This window comes from Lipotes vexillifer, unplaced genomic scaffold (assembly GCF_000442215.2).
Source record: "Lipotes vexillifer unplaced genomic scaffold, Lipotes_vexillifer_v1.1 scaffold567, whole genome shotgun sequence".
Lineage (NCBI taxonomy): Eukaryota > Metazoa > Chordata > Mammalia > Artiodactyla > Lipotidae > Lipotes > Lipotes vexillifer.
The window spans coordinates 1,347,002-1,352,069 of NW_006776652.1; positions in this window are offsets into that span (position 1 = coordinate 1,347,002).

Here is a 5,068-nt window from a genome sequence, read left to right on the forward strand (position 1 = left end):
AGTTTGCTTTGCTAGGACCTTGTTGCAGCTGTCTCTCCCTTCCCCAGGAGCTGTCCTTGCCGGCTGCAGTGAGCCTGTGAGCCCGGCAGAGGGCAGCCGTGTGCCAGCACACCCTGGCCTGCCTGCCAGCCAGCCAGCTGTGTTCTGCTCTTTATCTCCCTCTCCCCGCACCGCCCCACCGCACCCCCCCCACACGCCCGGCACCACCACCCCATCCCCAGCTTTGGGGGAAGGACCAAGTGTCTCAGCCCCTTTCCCAGCTTCGACCTTCAGCCCTCAGGCCTGAAGGAGGGAGCTAGAGCTGGGGTGGGTCTTCCTATGTCCACACTCCCTTCTGACAGGGCCTGGCTCTCCAGATACAGAACTGAAGGGTGACAGCTGTCCGCTGCCCTTACCAGGAAGGGACCAGCCTGAGGGTCTGCATCTCAAGGGCCGGGCCTAGCTCTGCTCTCCCAGGCTTGCGTCCTGTTAGGGGTGAGCTGCTCACAGGAACGTCACTGGTGTGATCTGTGTCAGGCAGGAGCCCAGAGGCCCGCACCTTCAAGGAAACCTCCCAAGTGGGGAGACAGGCAGGCTTCCTGGAAGTTAATCTCTTCCAGGAGGTGGGCAGGTGAGCACTTTCAGCTCCTGGGCTAGCGTTCCCCAAGGGTAGCAGTCAGAGCCACAGGAACAGGGTTCAGTAAATTGTTGGGGTGAGGCCAACAGAGGCTTGGAAGGGGGGTGAATGACCCATCGCGTGGCTCTGGCTTTCTGTCCCCTCCCAGCCTGCAGAGCCACTTTGAAGCCGGGTTCACCCATGGTGACATGCAGGTGGCCGCCTCCCTCGGGGTCTACTTGCAGGGCCTCTGCTGGGCTTCTCCCTGCCCCTAACCAGCAGCCCCATTGGCCAGGCCTGAAGTGGGCCAGTGGGGAACTGGCCCTGCCCTCTCTCCCCAGGACCCCCAGGTATGGGTCCCAGAAAGTTGGAGGTCTCTAAACACCTGCACGGGAAGGGCAGCAGGCAGGCTTGAGTCTCCCCATTCAGCTTCCCTTGATGCCAGAAGAGGTAGAGAAAAGCAGGGCTGGCATTCTTGCTTCTGCTCTCTACACCCCACAAGGCAGATGTGGCCTTTGTCCCACCCTCTAACAAAGGAGAACATGCTACTGACCTCAGTCCCCCAGAGTGACAAGGGACATCAGTTCAGGTCTGGTTCCAGGTAGGCATCTGGCATTGATCATGGCTTCATGCCACCGCGATACAGGGTGGGCAAGACAAAGTCCTCCCCTCAAGTTGCCTACAGTCTAGTGGAAACACAGGAGCCAACAACATAATTTCAATTACTGTCCAGCACTTTGGAGGACGTAAAACAAGCTAATTTCCAGGGTGGGGAAGTGCTGGTGGGTTTTTTTGGGGGGCGGGGGGGGGGGATTTGGCCACGACAGATGGCTTGTGGGATCTTAGTTCCCCAATCAGGGATCAAACCCACACCCTCAGCAGTGGAAGTGCGGAGTCCTAACCACTGGACCACCAGGGAAGTCCCCGGAAGTACTCTTTCGTTGGATCTGAGAAGGTCCTTCAGAGGAGACGATTGACAAAGAGGGAGTGGTGGCTACATGTAGAGCTGGCAGAAGGACATTCCTAGGAGCAGGAACAGAGGGTGCAAAGGGCCTGAGGCAGAACAAGCAGAGAGGTTTGGACAGAAAGAAGGCTGATGCGATTGCAGTGATAACGCTGCCGCTGCGAGCTGGGTGCTGCTCTAAGTGCCTTCCATGGATTCACACCTTTAATCCTTACAACCATGCCTAGAGGTGGGTGTTATTAGCCCCATTTCTCAGATGTGGAAAGTGAGGCACAGAGAGGTTAAACAGCTTGCCCCCCAAGGTCACACAGCCAGGATTCACACCCATGTAGTCTGGCACCAGGGTCCTGTTTTTAACCACTCTGTGGGTGAGAGGGGGATGTGGAAGTTTGAGGGTGCCAGGAAGCCTCAAACTGAGAGTGGGAGTTAGAATTGAGTCCACCGTATAACTGGAGCCCAGGAGGGGCAGCTCCGGAGCCAAGTTATAGCAAAGCCTGTGTTGTCGCAGGTATTTCTCCGCTCCGCCAGCCCCAGGCAAGCGCCCCTGTTCTCTGGCTCCGCAGCAGGACTGCACAGAAGGGCACTTAACAGCTAGACGTCTGACGATTTGATTTCCACGTGCCGGCAGGCGGTGGGGATCAGACAGCAAAGATGCGGGGGGTGGGGGTGGGGGGTCTTTCCACATTGCTCTTTGTCCTTCACCCTTCCCCGGCCCTAGCCCTTCTGTTTGTCAACAGGAAAAGGGTGGGCTGGGGTCAAAGCAGGTGGTGACAAGTGGCCGGCATGCAGGTGGACTCTGGGTCTGCACAAGCTGGGCTGCTAGGAGCAGGCGTGAGACGCCCCCTTTGTGGGGGGAGCTGTTGAACTTGGCACTGTGGGATGGGATTAACCACCACGGCCCTGGCTACTCCTCACTCCCCTTATCACCTCCTGCCACCCCCCATTTATGGTAATGAACCCTACCCTTCTCCCCCCACCGCCCCCCTCCCCCGCTCCCGGGTCCCTCTGGTGAGGGGAGAAAGTCAAAGTTTAGGCAAACTGAGGCTGGACCACGTAAGAGGGTCTCTGCCCCCTCCCTCGTTCTTGTGGCACTTGACACTTTTCAGGAAGTGTCCTTCCTCTCAGTTGACAAGACGGCAGCATCAGTAGTGGCCATTTCCTTTTTATAAATTAGGAAGCTGAGACCAGAGAGGTGAAGGGACTTGCCACATGTCACATAGCCTGTAAGGGCCGGGGTCAGGGAATGGGGATAAAATTCAGAGTCTGGGACTGGAACACTCCCCGGGGGGGGGGGGGGGATTTGGCCACGACAGATGGCTTGTGGGATCTTAGTTCCCCAATCAGGGATCAAACCCACACCCTCAGCAGTGGAAGTGCGGAGTCCTAACCACTGGACCACCAGGGAAGTCCCCGGAAGTACTCTTTCGTTGGATCTGAGAAGGTCCTTCAGAGGAGACGATTGACAAAGAGGGAGTGGTGGCTACATGTAGAGCTGGCAGAAGGACATTCCTAGGAGCAGGAACAGAGGGTGCAAAGGGCCTGAGGCAGAACAAGCAGAGAGGTTTGGACAGAAAGAAGGCTGATGCGATTGCAGTGATAACGCTGCCGCTGCGAGCTGGGTGCTGCTCTAAGTGCCTTCCATGGATTCACACCTTTAATCCTTACAACCATGCCTAGAGGTGGGTGTTATTAGCCCCATTTCTCAGATGTGGAAAGTGAGGCACAGAGAGGTTAAACAGCTTGCCCCCCAAGGTCACACAGCCAGGATTCACACCCATGTAGTCTGGCACCAGGGTCCTGTTTTTAACCACTCTGTGGGTGAGAGGGGGATGTGGAAGTTTGAGGGTGCCAGGAAGCCTCAAACTGAGAGTGGGAGTTAGAATTGAGTCCACCGTATAACTGGAGCCCAGGAGGGGCAGCTCCGGAGCCAAGTTATAGCAAAGCCTGTGTTGTCGCAGGTATTTCTCCGCTCCGCCAGCCCCAGGCAAGCGCCCCTGTTCTCTGGCTCCGCAGCAGGACTGCACAGAAGGGCACTTAACAGCTAGACGTCTGACGATTTGATTTCCACGTGCCGGCAGGCGGTGGGGATCAGACAGCAAAGATGCGGGGGGTGGGGGTGGGGGGTCTTTCCACATTGCTCTTTGTCCTTCACCCTTCCCCGGCCCTAGCCCTTCTGTTTGTCAACAGGAAAAGGGTGGGCTGGGGTCAAAGCAGGTGGTGACAAGTGGCCGGCATGCAGGTGGACTCTGGGTCTGCACAAGCTGGGCTGCTAGGAGCAGGCGTGAGACGCCCCCTTTGTGGGGGGAGCTGTTGAACTTGGCACTGTGGGATGGGATTAACCACCACGGCCCTGGCTACTCCTCACTCCCCTTATCACCTCCTGCCACCCCCCATTTATGGTAATGAACCCTACCCTTCTCCCCCCACCGCCCCCCTCCCCCGCTCCCGGGTCCCTCTGGTGAGGGGAGAAAGTCAAAGTTTAGGCAAACTGAGGCTGGACCACGTAAGAGGGTCTCTGCCCCCTCCCTCGTTCTTGTGGCACTTGACACTTTTCAGGAAGTGTCCTTCCTCTCAGTTGACAAGACGGCAGCATCAGTAGTGGCCATTTCCTTTTTATAAATTAGGAAGCTGAGACCAGAGAGGTGAAGGGACTTGCCACATGTCACATAGCCTGTAAGGGCCGGGGTCAGGGAATGGGGATAAAATTCAGAGTCTGGGACTGGAACACTCCCCACTTGGGGCCCACCACCGGCCTTCCCATGGGGGTAAAGGAGCAAATGGAGCCAGAAAGCCAGGCCTGCAGGTGCAGAATGGGAAGGGACAAAGAGCAGAAGGGCTACCCAGGTGTGCCCCAGAGCCCCCTGGCACCAGCCCCCTGTCTGAGCCCCAAGGCCAAGCTTGACTGTGGGCATCTGTTACCATGGAGACCCAGGCTGGGCTGGGGGCTGGCCAGTGACAGCAGGCCCTTCCCCCACTGATAGGAACCAGGTTCTCGGGCTCGGAGACCTTGGGCCCAGATGGAACTCCCCACACCTGCCTCTCCTCACTGCCTTCCGTCCCCCAGCTGACCCCTCCACCCCTGAACCCCAAGCCTGAGCCGTCTCCTCCATGCCTCTCTGCTCTTACCCGTGACTCCTGGGGATTGAGGTCCGGAGGAGCTAGCTTTTAATACCCTACCAGGGAGGTAGGAGCTGGTGAGCATGTGGGCATGAGGACAAGGTCTTCCCAGAGAATAGAGACAGAACCAGCACCGATCACAGTGGAGAGGTAGATTCCAGATGTTTCCATGGAAGAGGGAGAGTTTAAATGGGGCCCCAAACGGTGGTGCGAATGTGGAAAATGGAAATGATTGGTACCTTGTTCCAACTATGCTGCTAACTAGCTGTGAGACCCTCTCTGGACCTCATTGGTGAATGAGGAGGCGGGACCAGATGAAGAATCTCTAAGATTTCCTTCCAGTTTTTTTTTTTTTTTGGGTACGCGGGCCTCTCACTGTCGTGGCCTCTCCC